Consider the following 16,112-nt stretch of genomic DNA (forward strand, 5'->3'; position numbering starts at 1 on the left):
AAGATTATAACTGTTCTCTATTTTAGGCCATCCCATAGTACCCAGCATTGTCTTTTGCAGACGGTAATGTGCATCACAAATATTTGCTGAAGACATACCAAATTCTGGGCTTTTAGCCATCTTAAAAATGGCAACAAAAATAAGTTCCCTGCTTACGCAAAACTTGTTTACTTTATGTATTTGAATGAAACCTAGTTTCCTTTCACTGCATTTATCACAAGCTGAAATCAAATAGGTGCCATGATAGACAGAGTTTGGAGATAGAGGGCAGTTTAGGTGCAATAGTCTGAGGTCCCTCTGAGGGTGGCATTTAAGCTGAAACTGAAGGATCAGAAGGAGAGATGCACGAAAAGAGCAGGGAAATCCTCCAGGCACAGGAGCAGTAGGGAAAAGGCCCTTGAGATGCAAGGAGCAGTGTGGTTGGAATACACAAGGTGAACGGACAAGTTTAGAAGGACGGGTCCTACATCATATAGGGTCTGGTAGACCATGGAAGTGCTTTTATTGTATTAAAAATGCCACAGGAAGACATGATGCATTTAAAGTGAGGATGTGGTCAAACTATTTATATTTTTAATCATATTCCTTGGGCTTCTACGGGGAAAAGGGAATGAGAAAGTGGCGTGCAATATCAGTCCTGAAGTTATCTATCAATACCCTACAAGATTGGGCTTGCTTATTCACATTTCTTTCAGCTGGCAGAGTTGGGAGATTTAGTTAAAAGCTCCCATCATCTGACTTGTCCTAATGGATTGATTTCTGCCTGAATCCTTGTAGTCCTACGATAGGGACTTAGTCACAGTTTTGGATAATCCCTGAAGCTTGATCAGTCTTGGTTTCCACTTTAATCCATCCTCAGCATTCTTTCAGGGAGCCAGGGGCTTGTATACTTCATTATACACTGGGAGAGGTTTCAAAAGGTATCTAGATAATGAAGACATTATAGTTCTCCAGAATCTCTATATTAACATTTATGCATATATTTAAAATATTTATTGAATATGTGTTATGTGTCAGGCACTATGCTAGCATTAGGGTTATAGTAATTCATAAAACAGGCTGCTCCTATCAGAATGAGAGTAAATGAATCTAACTGGTGTAGATAACTTCTAAGAAATTGCTTAACCATAGCAGAGTGTATATAAATCCATTCCTAAAGTCCACTGATATTTGTAGCTCAAACAAGTCTTTGTTATAGGACAGGAAATTATAGTAGTGCTTTCATTCTACATACTTCCATTTCTGATATCAAGAGTTCTATAAATATGGCTTTTAAAGGTATCTAGCTATGGATGACTGAATCTCAAAGTGTGAAAGTCAAAGGTCATACGAATTAACAAAATTTTCCTCTTAAATAAGAATGTGTCTTCATCTGGAAATGGGAAGAATAGGATTGTTGTAAGGATCAAATTTTTTAAATTGTCTGGCACACTAACTAACACATAGCTCGATATCTTTAAAAGCCATATTTGTAGAACTCTTGATATCAGAAATAGAAGTGCGTAGAATTAAAGCACTACTATAATTTCCTGTCCTATAACGAAGGCTTGTTTGAGCTACAAATATCAATGGACTTTAGGAATGGACTTATATACGCTCTGCTATGGATAAGCAATTTCTTAGAAGTTACCTACAGCAGTTAGGTGCATCCTTCACTTACATTGTATATGTTCTTATATATGAATATATGTTTTATGTATCAAAGGAGCCATAAGTTTGGCTCTAAAAACATTAGCTTTAAAAAGCTAATTTTAAAAAATATACAGATAGAGAGATTATTAGTTTGAATCTAATAGCAGAACAACATCTACGGACCCACAGAGAGTAGCCCCACTTCCATCTGTATAACTGAGGTATTACAAGTACAGCAGTAACAATTATATCATTTGTATTGTGAAACAAATGTGAACTTTCTGAATAATAATCTATTCTAGATTGATAATAATAAAAAATCCATTTATTGAAGATAATAATGATAATAGGTTTTTTTAAGATTTTATTTCTTTATTTTTAGAGAGGGGAAGGGAAAGAGAAAGAAAGGGAGAGAAACGTCAATGTGTGGTTGCCCCTCACACGCCTCCTACTGGGAACCTGGCCCGCAACCCAGGCATGTGCCCCAAGACTGGGAATCAAACCTGCCACCCTTTGGTTCACAGGCCGGCACTCAGTCCACTGAGCTGCACCAGCCAGGGCTGATAATTGTTATAATGGCATTTATTCACACTTGTTATGTGTCTGTCCTAAGTACTCTGTGTCTCACTTAATCTTCCGGCAGCCTAATGACAGAGTCTGTTATCTCCGCTGACAGTAAAGCTGGAGCTTGGAAAAATTGTGTGTATCCCCAGTGGAACTGATATTCAAACCAAGGCATTCTACATCCAGAGCCGTGGTCATGATGGGTATACTGGGCCAGCACAGGGTGGTGGTCTTGTGCAGACAAGCCTAGCTATCCCGAGGTGCTGCTTCAGACCTCCTCCACGCTGGACGAGCAACATCAGGCTATTCAGCAGCTGTTATGCTAGAAGGGCGCAGCTTTAGGATGCCAACGGCAATGACACTGAACCACGCCCACTGGTGGTAAAGAGGAGCGTTTGTTCAGCGAGCATATAGGTTGCCAGCCTTTTGCCAAAGATGCAGTTGCAACACACGGGCTGAGAAAACCACACTCTCTGTGAAATCTGTGACTCTGCACACTTCTATTGTACTGTGTGACTTCTTAGTATGCTGGATTTTAGAGCATTCTCTAGGAGGGGGAGAAAAAAGCAAACTCAGTAAATGCCAGTATTTTTACTGCCTTTGCCAAATTTGACATCTTTCAAAGTAACTGTGAGAAGCATGCACAATCTCTGCCAACTGCATGATTTAGCAGCTATAAAATCCCTCTGAATCAAACCCATTTTGAAATAAAAAGGAACCTGCTTGAGAATTTCATTGCACTGTTGGATACCTACTCAAAGATCAATCACCTCACTTCATTCTGTATTCCTGGTATATTTGTAAGTTTAATCTATTTTTTGCAGCTTACCTATTTAGTTAAGGGTAGAATTTTCAACGACTAAAGATTGAGCAAGGAGGAGGAGGACATGAAATCTGAACAAAGAGTTTCTTTATATTCTGCACAATAGAACTGAAAAAGATGGTCTATTTTCTTTTCAGTTCTTTTCCCAATGGTGCAGCACCTAGATTCTCAAAACTGGAGTGTCCTTTCCCGGAAGGAAAATAGTACCTCTCTGCGGGCTGTCTTGTAGGATGAAACAGCTGTGTTTCCTACTCCACAGGGAATTTCTTCAGATGAAAGTCTATTTTTTTGGCTGAATATGCCTGGGTGAGCAGAAGGCTAAACACATGTCTATGGTTTGGTCTCCAATGACAATTGAAAAACATGTGTTCATAAGATGTAGTACAAAAGGAATTTTTAACTATCTTGAAACTGAAATATACATTGTAAATAAAATACTGATGATAAGAAAATAGAAAGGTGTGAATATCACCAAGCCTCAAAGGAATAAAAAATAAAATTGTTGAATTTGGGTTTCTACAAAAGTTTTGTACATAAGAAAGAGAAAAAAATCCTTGGCTCGCTCTCTGAGCTTCACCAATGCAAAACTTTCGGTGATGACTTGGGCAGACACTTCTGTAGATGCGTATAGGCTGCGTTTCTAAGGGTGGGATCAACAAGGGAGACACTTTTTTCTCTCAAGGAGGAAGTTTATGAAGGAGTAATATATGTTGATTTATAGAACCATTAAGAAAATACTAAAAGTCAAATATGAGCTAAATTCCCCTTTGGGGGAAAAAAATCTTATGTTAGAAATACTGCATAGCCTTTATCTTCCTCCCTCCTGGAAGAAATCCCGAAAGAAATCACACCTAGGAACCATTCATAGACTACAAGCTTCTATTAGATCATATTTTTCTGGTTTAGACAACCCATGGCCTTTTATTAATAGTCCAAATTGATTTCAACTGTAGTAAACTTCAGCGTGTATCTCTTCACATGGAACTGCTGTAGAGCTCCTGGGGCAAGAATAGCTTTGCCATTGTTGGGGTGTAAGACGAGATTTTTGAAACGGTGTGTGTTCGCTCTGCATAAGCCGTCAAGGTGCTAAGTTGTGATTAATGTCTTGGATGCAAATGCATTAAATTATTTTCTCACACAGTGTCTGCAACTTCCCCATAAAATCCACCATAAACTGAAGTGTGTGTGTATGTGTGTGTTAGAGACGTTGGGCCACAGGAAAACTTAGAACTAGAAATAATAATATGTCACCAAAACAAATAAAAATGTGGGTTATTAGTAGGGGGAATCATATAATTTATCATCCAAAACGGACAATCATGACAGCAAAAGGGGACGTTATTAATAATTGCTCAGAGACTACAGACATAAACGAGGATGTGCGCTAACGCTGCATATTAGCCAAATATCGTCGCCCTGTTCAGAGCCTAAAATAACAGCAGCGTGGGAGGGGGAGGGGAACTCTGGAAGCAGCGGGGCCTGCATTTGAAGCTAAGCGCGGCCGCGCGCTAGTCGTGTGCAGTTGTTTCCACACCTCTCCGTGGCCTTGTTTGCAAGATAACAGGAAGTACCTTTAACTTTGATTTAGTGTTTACAATGCACCAGAAAAGATGCCAAGGTATAATGTTGAATGGCTTTATTTACATCTCATAATGACTAAGTCGTGTTGTCCCTCTTGTCCCTATTTTGTGCGTGAAGCCATGGATGAAGTGAGGGTAAGTGACTTGCTCATTGTTACTCAGCGAGAAGCGGTGAAGCTGTGATATGAACTCTGGCGCGCAGTCTGTGTCCATACCCTTAGATACTGTGCTCCCCGAAAGATAATATTATCAGCTTTTCAGAATCCTTGTTCGAGCTCATTGGGATGCTAGATGCCAGACATCTAGCACCATACTTAAAATATAGTAGAAAATCAAAAATGAGTTACTAATAAAGAAATAAAAAGAGCTATCAATGCCTTTTTGAGGTTGCCATCTGGGATCCATCTGGGATCACACGGGAGGTGACAGTGATTTATAATGAGACCCTTTCATAATTCTGTAGCTAAAGCTCCCACTTGACTAGAAACATCTATTAACCTGATTCATACTGAATAATAGTTTGTAAATCAGTCGTGAGAATGAGGTACCAGTTAAATTAGTTAGATTGCTTGTTTTCTCTCAAATTCTTTATAATCAAAGAAGCATTTACATCATCTACTCATACTTTTATAGAACTGTAATTAAATGCCTGAGAACGACAAACACCATTTGAAGTATTGTGTAAATAGAGAATTATTAGAAATTAATTTGTTGGTGGATTGTCTCAAACATTTATAAAAATACCCATAGAAGGCAGTCTTTTAAAATGATTGATTAATCCAGCAATCACATGACCAAGGAGTCAATCAGTTAATTAAAGTTCATTCATTCTGCTAGTTTATCTCATGGGGAAGAAGTTGACTAAATTGAGCATAGTAAAAAATTTTCATATCCAATTTGATTTGCCTTCTAAATAAATTTTATATGTACATATGTAGATTTTTTATATGCTTATAGAAGATTTAATACCTTAGAAAATGTACCAAAATAACACTTAGGAAGACATTTTAACAAAACTCTCCAATCAGACTTTTTAAACCTTACAACGATGATTTAGGATGCTAGCAGTACATAAAATTATTTTCCATCACCCATTTAGAATATTTGATTACTAATTTACATAGTCAAGGCTTCAGAAGATAATGAATGTATAAGTCACTGTAGAGAGAGGGCCTTTTCAGAATTGAAAGTGAGTACCCTGTTGCCATCAGTCCAAGAATACTAATGATTCAAATATGTTTCCGCCCTATCAAGCTAACACACGAATATGCCAGGAAGTTGGATGCTGGTTAACACAAAAACATGTGGATAAATTGAATCAATCTTTTATTATTTGATTATGAAGCACCACCTTTACCCTTCAGCTCTGAGTGATTTATTACAAGATGATTAAGACTGTGTGTTGATGCCCAAGAAGAATTGCTCTGATTTATAATTCACAGAAAAAAAACCACAATTGTCTTGTTAAAGTCATTCTAAGTGGCAGCACATGTTTGAATATAGAAAAAAATAGCTTTAAGGTTTAGTACAAACAATTCAAAATTGTCTTCAGAGTTTGGATTCACAGTGAGTTCCCTCCTGTGCATTTTCCATCTGGATGGCTAGCGTTCTTGTTCTCGTGAGGTACAGCCTCAGACCACAGGGTGAGGGGGGCAGTTCAGGCCACAGCGCACGCCCGGCTTCTGATACACTCATCACACTCAGCGGACTATTGTTGCCAGATACAGTCCTGTTTCTAAGAGTTCTTATGACTCTCCGACAAACAAAAAAAAAGTGATACTTGAATGAGAAATTCATTGAAAGGTATTCTAGATACGTCATACATAGGAGTGACTGATATTGAAATAAACATTTGAATGTTTGAGTTATATCAGAATCTGCTAAAAATAAACGTCTCTATATTGATGAATAAATGATCATGTGGACCAGTAAGCAAACAAGTTAGCCTTAAAGAGTAGTTCTACACCTACCTCATCTCAGGGGTGTGATGCTGAGCTTGCAATGTAGGCGAAATGCCTGGAAAGGCGTGCCAGCTGCTGAGAGCCACAAAACAGATAACTTAACATGGCTGTGCTTTGCTGGGTGGGCGGATGTTCTTGCTTTCTGTTTGCTCTTGCTTGCTTAGTTTGTTTCTGCTTTCCCTTTCTCCTCATAAAGTCTTTTTAGAAAGTGTCATTTTATCTCACTCTTGCTCTCCAAGCCAAGGAATTGTGTCACATCAGCTCTAAGCGCGCTGTGGGGTCAGCCAGCAGGGCCCACGGCTCCTCCCGCAGCTGGAGAGTGAGACCATCCCACGCCCCAGGGGAGAGAGCTAGAGCGGCCTCTTGTTTCTCGTCTTCCCTGCCTGAAGGTTGTTCTGTCTAGGCTCCGAGACCTGACATTATGAAGGGAGGCAGACTTTCCTTTTCAGAACATCAAACTGAACGTTTTTGTTCTAGGATGAGTTAATTCATGATGCTAAAAAGCTATAGAAAAAAAAGTATTTTTGAGAAAATAAACTCCAAGTTTCTAGTATTTGATTTGGCAGGACATCTCAAATGCTCTCAAGACCCTTCAGGCTACTTGTAACTCTGACTTCATGTTAACTTAACAAACATTTTCTCCTTATTCCTGTGAGCGCCATCCTTGACCTCAATCTTTTTACCTCTAAAAGGGAGTTTTATAGTTTATAATGTATTGGTGATATGTTCATATAACTTGATGACCATTAGAAAGAATATTCCGTACGTAAATCTAGACTACTTGGTAGTTAATATCCAACACTTCATGGTTAAACTTCAGGGCAGTGTTGGTAAACTTTAGGGGAGGTTTTGTTTTGTTGTGTAGGGGGTGTTTTTGTTTGGCTTTGGTGCATGTGCATGTTGTTGAAAGCAGCAAGGATGAGCCAGGCAACTAGCTTTCCTCTCCAGTTTTGCTGGGACCCGTAAGTGTGGAGCTTGCTGCCCCGCCCATATTCCACCTCTGCGGGGGAGGGGGACAGGGAGGATTTTCTAGTCTCACACTAGGCCAGAGAAGAGCAGTGTAATTTTGAAAGCCTCTCGACTTTTTGGCAGTTTTGAAGAGCATCACACATTTCATTCTGGTTCCAAAAGAGCAGCAAAGAAAGGGGTGAAGCTGCTTTGTAGGACACACGCTCCCCTGCCAAGGATGGATGGAGATATTGAGGTCACACTGCCTCTTTCTTCTGATGGTATATTGATGGATACATGCCCCCTGCTTCCAGCTCCTCAACTGTATATTTGCTCCGCAACAGGACTGAGTGTTTCCTGTAGTCTGGTCTGGCCCCATATCCCTAATGGGCCTTCACACTTCCAAGAGGCCACCTGTCTGCGTAACTTACGTCTCAGCTGGAATTTAGCTTCTATTACTGTCTCGTCTTGTGACCTTTGGCAAGTCTCTTAACATTTCTAAGAATCTCTTAACATTTCTCCAGTTCCAGGCTCTGAAAAGTGTGGATAACAATAGACAGGGTGCTTGCCTTTCAGAGGTGGCATGAGGATTAATTAGCTAATGTTTGTTAAGAGCTATATAAATGCTAAGTATTATGATTATTCTTTCCTCGTGTCAGCGTTATAAAATGTCAGTGTACTGAGTGGGAGAAGACGGGGTTAGAGGATCCTGGCAGAGGATGGCTCTTTCACAGGTTTCCACTCTCCGGTGAACTTATTAGAACTATGTGTAGTTACCCTAATTAATGGCTTCATTTTACCAGAAGATGGCAATTAGCTCATTTAAAATGATACCTACAACTACAACTCAGAGTTTTATATGAACCAGAAGACTCAGGGAGAGACCTCACAGGATAGCCTGCCAATCATTGAGCTATGGCGGGGCAAGATCGCTCCTTGGGGTCCATACCGGACTGCTCGGGGTTAAACATGCTCTGCACGAGACCACGGCCACAGCAGACACCCCCAGCCTTGCCGCCCCCAAGGAGAACTGGGTTGTTCCACTAAATAACCGATTGCTTATGTGCAAATAGAGAGCCTGGCTGGCAGCTCCAGTCCATTAATCATTCATACATAACTCTCTCTTTTTAGACCACAGTGTTGAACAGTAGCAGCTGGATTGAAACAAATAAATATGTAAATAAATATACAAGGACAAAGGGGGTTTTAGCCAATAGTTTCGTGAGGTTGTATAATAATACTTGACTCTGATGGGTCTTCTGTTCCATCTACCACAGCCTATGTTTTAGTCTTCACTATCTGGGGACCTGAAAATCTGAATAGACCAAACATATTTATTTTGTTTGCATATGTATTTTCAAAGCAGCGAAATCTTAGTTTAAAAAAATATTTTAACACTGATATCTGGATCAAAGTAATTACTTTTAATGGATATACCAGGACCTGTATGCAATCTTGAGTACTAATATACTTCCTTAAAAATATATATTCCATTATTGGCATTCCAGGACAATTGGTTCTCAGCCCTGGTGGGCTGCTGGAAGTCACTGATGTTTTTCTTTAATTTATTTGCTTTTGGTCATTGAGCACCAAGGATACCAACCCCTCATTCCTTTCTGAAAAGTAAACATCGCTCTCAACGCCTGCGGCCACCACCACCGACAAAAAGAAACTGGTAGGAAATTTGCCCAGTAGTTCATTGTACACAGGAGGAAGGCTGGGAAGCCTTGTGCTTAGTCTGATCTGTGTTTTCTCCTTCTGGGTCAGTTCCCCATCACACTGGAGAAATAGAGGCAAATTATTAGACTTCTATTCTCCAAATATTCACAAGAAAATTATCTGTATGGCCATTCAGAGCTAGATAACAGGTGAAAACAAACTTTTTGCAGAGACCGTAATATACTTTGATGGCTCATTTTCCATAACACTCTTGCCCTGATGTCAGTATTATATTACTAATTGACACTGATTTGTGTTAAACACCAGAGGTGAGCCATAACCCTTGCTTAACAGATAGAGATAGGGGATGCTCTAACAGAGGCACATTAATAAGAATCCACTGTGAGTCTGGTGAGGAAAATAAATCTTTCTTGGACTCAAAGGTAACAGCATTAGCCAAGATACCATGTAACTACTTAGAAGTCAGACTTACTCTCAGTTTGAACAATGTTTATCTCAAACACACACTTAAATGTCTTTTCACCATCCCACCCCAAATGAATGGGATTTGTCATTTTTCTTCCCCCCTGCAGACTGCCAGATTATAAAAGAGCATTTTATATAGGTGAGTATGCTACACCAATTGAAACACAATTGTATCATCATTTCAAAGCTCAACAGGCACAACATATGTCTCTTACTTGCCAATTCCCATTTTGTTCTCAGGAAATAGACACAAATAAACTGAAAAGCTTGTATTTATTCATACCCAAGAAAGCTTTTCTTGTCAATAACTATGTAGGGATTTTCCCTACTGATTTAAACAAAAGGAAGGTTCAGACTGGTTGGGTAAGATTTTTGTCTTCATCTGATTTTCCACACAAGTAGAGTGATTATAATACAGTGCTAATACAATTTAAGCAGAATAATACTCTCAATGTAGCTATGACCTTTTCCCCTGTAATTAGTTTCAACTGAAATTAGATTCAGTAAAAGCATGGCTCCAATTACAGCTAAATCAAAACAAAACTCAGGGCTTGATTTCTTATAGCAAAATTGTTGAGGAAAAAAAAAGGTGGAAGAAGAGGGGATCTTCTTCTAATTTAGTTCAGCAGATTGAACCAGATGGTAAATCCTTTGAACTCTGGAGAAAATGTGCACTTATTTCCATACAGGTATACATTAATATTTCCCATGACTCATAAGGATTTTGCAGTCTCACCTTCGTTGACCAGTTTTGCAAAACTCTGCAAACAGTATATCAAAAATCTTCACAATTCTTTTTTTTTAAGATTTTATGTATTTACTTTATTAGAGAGAAAGGAAGGAAGGGAGAAAGAGAGGGAGGGAAACAGCAATGTGCAAGGGATACATGGATCAGTTGCTTCTCACACACCCCCAGGCAGGGACCGGGCCCGCAACCCAGGCATGTGCCCTCACCAGGGATCGAACTGGTGACCCTTCGGTTTGCAGGCCAGCACTCAATCCACTGAGCCGCACCAGCCAGGGCAAAATCTAGGAAAAGATCTATTTGCTCTTGGAGAAGTAAAAAGAAAAATCTCCAATTATAACATTATCTTTGGGGATAACATTATAAAACAGTCAAGATTATGTTGGCCTCATTAAATTACTGGAGTGCATTTAGTACTTGTCTCATCCTGAGTAACCCTGTACAGTTTCCTGACATACAAGTATGTAAGAGCAGAATTTCTTTTTAAGTTCAGTCCCTATATCTGTAAAAGAAACCTACAAATAAGCAAGAAAATAAGCCAAAGTTATAGTGAGGCTAAATCCTAGTTCATGAGGCATATATAAATGTGAGGTGTATTCCTTCCCGTTCTCTTATCAAACTGGACTTGAGGCACAAAGCAGCCAAGTCCATGGCCTAACCGAACACAGGCTTCACAAAATGCAAGAATTAAAAAAAAAAAAAAAGGTTACGAAAAAAAAGGGGGGGTTGAGATTAAATTCTTAGGAGCTTCAAAGTCCAGGCAAGAAGCTGTGGGAATCATAAGGACGTGCCTCACAGACCTACAAGAAGAGGAAACTATTTCAGGTATGAATTTGCCTTCCAGGCACAGAGCCTACTCCAGAACTGCTGTCTGGGAACTTAGGGAATTCCTGGTCCACACCCTGGAATTCCACAGGGCACAGCATCCTACTGGGGGACCCGCCTTCCAGCATGACTATGGAATTTACTAGTTACATCACATCTGACACCTCCCAAAAGCAGCCAGACAGCATCACGGAACACGCGGTCGACTCTTACAGGCACAGGTACAGTGCCAGCTCAGAGGACACACTCGGAGGGGATGGGGTGGCACCCTTCAGGATGTAATACATTTATTAACTTAGAGATCATTATAGGATACTGTCCCCACAGTAGGAAGAACACACGGGTTTGAGAATGAAAAGTTGGAGGCAGAAGTGGCCTTATTTACCCTCTCGCAATGACCAACAAAGGGACTACGCGCTTTCTGCCCCCATAATTCTGCCGTAAGCAGGGCTGCAGGTACCGGTCCCAAGAGGGGCACACCGTTCTGAGCAGACATCGCCAGGGCTCGTTCAGCAGAATTACAAGGCATAGCTGCCCCCAGGGCCCTCCGGACTCCTTGTGTCCAGGGGCCGGCAGATGAAGAGCCGCCACAGGGGCAGGCTAAGTTAGCCGCAGCAGCAGCAGGAAGTAGGGCCACTTTTACACAAGAGGGGCCAGGAGAAATACGTGTTGAACCTAGGTCTCAGAAAAGATGACAAATGCCAAGGACCCCTTTATTAATGGTCAACAGACCTCCCACGTAGAAATCTGCCACTGCCCCCGGCTCAGCGCCCACTTTCTAGTTTTTCTATTGCACAGCGTAAGTTATCGGACAAAGAATGCAATTGATCCCATTGGGCTGGGGATCTAACTCTGGACCAGCCGCATCTTCCCTGGGGGGTGAGGGGTGGGGGGTATCTTGCACACACAATGGCTGTCACCGTCTCAGCCCTAGAGCAGGCTCACACTGAGCAGACCTCATCAGCTAAGAAAATCAAGAGCAACAGTCTAAATTGAGATGGCAAATATACCCTCTACAATTCCCATGACGCAAAGGAATCCACTTTCTACAGATGCGGCCTCTCTTTCTGGGGACAGTTAAATGTTTCTCTCTGTCCCCGGGTATTTTGGGAACAGCAGGAGACCACCACCTCTTAGGGCAGCACAGATCACATCTGCTGCCTCTCAGAATTTCAGTAACTGACCGGAAATCTGTAATCTTTTAAGCCTCTGGAAATTTCATCATTTGATGTGATGTCAAGGACTTTTTTCTGCCATTCACTCCATGCCCTCCTCACCACAGCAAAGGAGGAAAATAGCTTCAAGATTTGTGTTATTCTCCAATATCTGTTTGGGTTACTCACTTGCAAGGGTTCCGATGTCAACAGCTATTTCGGACACAGCGTATCTCCATTTCATTTAAGCCAGTGAGGGAGAGGTAGAAGGACAGAGGTTCAGATTTGTCATTTTTTTTTCTGCCTGTATTTCCATTTTGTTTTCTAAACCTCAATCTCTCCAGAAGATAATGTTTATTAAGATTCTCTAAAAGAATTCTCTGTGTTCAAAGCTTTTTATTTTCTGTTTTACAAATGACATCCATCTTCCCGTGGTGCACAACGTCACTTAGAGTGATGCCCGTTAGGAGGACTATTAAGCTAACATTCCGGCTTTATTATAATGGAGCGCCAGCGGCAGATGCCCATCATAAAGACAGCCTTCGTCTCTCTGGCCATTTAAGAGAGCATGCACTACGACAATCCTTGGAACTGTGCCACAAACATCGACAGGAGCAAAAAGAACCTACCTACTGACTGAGAAAAACCTGAGAAGTGAGCAAAGAAGAGGAATGCTTATGGAACCCCTCCGAAGGCCAGACACTGTGTATCCAGGAGTCTAACTTTACATAATATTGACAAGGCACTTGAAAGAGGGGCTTTATCCCCACTGTTCCCAGGAGCAAACTGAAGTGCAGAAAAGTTAAGCAACTTGCTAATATGGTCATACAGGTAACATACTGAAGAGATGGGACTTGAAAGAAGATCACTCCACCTACCCTTGGCTGGTGTAGCTCGGTGGATTGAGTGCTGGCCTGCAAACCAAAAGGTCCAGGTTCTATTCCCAGTCAGAGCACATGCCTGGGTTGTGGGCCGGGCCCCCAGCAGGAGGTGCACGAGAGGCATCCACATATTGATGTTTCTCTCCCTTTCTTTCTCCCTCCCCTTCTCTCTAAAATTAATAAAATCTTTTAAAAAAATAAAAAGATCACTCCATCATGAACGCACATATTTTCCAAAAAAAATAGTAGTGCCCATCACTGGTCCTTCCTCAACATCATTTTCCTTCCTTCCTTGCCACTGGATATAAGGAGAAATTTTAATTTTTTAATATTTTATTTATTTATTTTTAGAGAAAGGGGAAGGGAGGGAGAAAGAGAGGGAGAGAAACAGTGATGCATGAGATAAATATTGATTGGTTGCCTCTCCAGAGTCCCCAACCAGGGACCTGGCCCACAATTCAGGTCTGGGCCCTGACCGGGAGTCAAACTGCGACCTTTGGCTTTGTGGAAAACCCTCTGAGCCACAGCAGTCGGGGCAAATATAAGAGGAAATTTTAAAAGGCAAATTTGGCACAGCTTCACATTGAAGGAGCAGTTTCAGTACCTCATATCAATGTCTGTAGGGAAAACAAGGACAAAAATCTTTTTAAAGAATAGAAAAGTATAGCTTAAAAGCTAACCCAATGAAAAGGAAGAGGGAAACAGGGACATCTGTAATGGTGTCATGCATACATACATGCAAGCATGCATACATCAAGCTAACCCAATGAGTGTAAAAGGTTAATGGCAATCAAGATTATATAATGTCCTTCCCTTATCCTTATCATCATGTGTGTTGAAGAAGGTCAGAGTTTATGTCCATAAGCCAAGAAGAACTTGAGTCGATTGAAAATATTATGTGCTTTTGTGTTTTAGATGCTCTATTTTGTTTAATCTCGATAATCCCCTCATTCAGAAAATACAGTTCTCGATTTACAGATACATAAACTGAAGCCCCCAAACCAGTTAACAGTTAGAACTGTTCAGGTACAGGGTATAGAAAACCTGACTAACAGGGGCTTGGACAAGCAAGGCATTGTTTCTTATGGAATAGGAATTGTGGCGCGGCAGTAGAGGCTACTTAACACTGCTGTTGGGGACTCGGGTTCCTCATGCCTTGGTGGTATACCATCCTCAACATGTGGCTTTTATCCTTATGCCTTCAGCATAGCTGCTGGACCTCCGGGCATTGTCAATACATTCCAGGTAGGAAGAGAAAGTAATATGCAAAATCAAAGGGTGAACAGAAAAGGAGCATGGCAGCTAAATCTAGCCCTTTAAATAAAACTAATAATAATAAAAAGAAAGATTTTCTGGAAGGCCCATCCAAATTGTAATCTTCTTTTCAGAACTTCATCAAGTAACCACCCATACCTGTAAGGGAAGCCAGTGAGTATTTTAAATCGAGTATTCTAAACTCAAGTGCAGCACTGAATAAAATCGGGGTTAATAATGGTTAATATTTGAAAAGCACTTAGTATAGGGTCTGACACATAGTAAGAGATATGTGTTTAATAAATGAAGGAATTAAGGAATAAAAGAATGAAGAAGCGGGACTGGATATTGGGTAGGCAAACGGATTATTTAGCACAGAGAGAAGTGACTTGTCTAAATTGCCCAGCTAGTAAACAGCAGTGATGTAATTCTATTCTGAGTTCTTCTGATTTCAAAGGGTCTTTCTTTTTTTTTTATTATACCATAACTATACCCCCCAGCCACACAGTTTTAAAATTCCAACACGACCCATGTCTTTGAATGTCATATGATGTTCATGAATGCTGCTTAAGATACTAGCATTATGCGTGAAGAATCCAGTTATAAGAAAGGAGGTATGCCCCTCTAACCAATTTCATTCTCTGGTGACTTTGATACGCCAGGCTGGGAAAAGATCAAAAATAGCATTGGCATTCACAGAAGCCCAACCTCGACTTAAACTGAACAAACCCAGATTATTTTTGTAATTCTGCCACTTAGCGTAGAGCCACTGATAAACTGGAAGCAAGAGAAGCACGTGACTCCCCAGTGAAGAGTGAAAAACGAGTACTTAATTGTAATGTGAGGCTGCCTTTTGTTAGCTGGTTTGCTAGCACTGCTGGTTCTTAGGACGGTGCGTGATCTTAGTGTGCCCTGCCAGCTATTGACAGTGCATCCATATATCAACGCAGTTGGTAACCTCCTTTGTTTGACCTTAGAAGTCCTTAAATGTCCAATATCATCCACCATATACAGACATACCAGGTCGACCTGAGTTTATGCTAAATGGCAGAAGAGAGACTCAAAGATCAACCCTTATAAAAATGCATTACTGATGAATATTGAAATATTACTGGAAAATTAATCAGCATTATTAAACATCAAGAGATTAATGCTGGCTTGTCCTATGGGAGACAGAACCAACCACTACAGAAGAGCTATTAAAAGTGCTGATTGAGACTGTTTCAATGTATGTGTATGTGAATGTGAAAATGACTAACCTTTCAGAGGTCAATCAAGGATAAGAGCAAATGGAAAGCCGAGCGTGAAGGGCCCAGCAGTGGCAGAGATTGACCGTGGCCCTTCTCACCCGTCCTGTCACCCACAGGGTCCGGACTGACTCTACCTGAAGTACCTCTTCACTAATCAAAGAAAGGCAGGCTGGCCTTTCGCGTCAGCCGAGACCCACTGTGGATTCAGTGGATATTCACTGACGAGGTCGAGACCTTCAGAACCCAATCAAATAATGAAATCCCATTGCTTCCCAAAAAAGAAATTACTGTTTTCTTTTCATGTGGATTATGACTTGTTTAAACCCCAGTGACTCTTCAGTTTCTGCTCG

Source organism: Pteronotus mesoamericanus, unplaced genomic scaffold, assembly GCF_021234165.1.
Source record: "Pteronotus mesoamericanus isolate MK-2021 breed Mesoamerican mustached bat unplaced genomic scaffold, CSHL_Meso_final contig_52, whole genome shotgun sequence".
NCBI classification, from domain to species: Eukaryota; Metazoa; Chordata; class Mammalia; order Chiroptera; family Mormoopidae; genus Pteronotus; species Pteronotus mesoamericanus.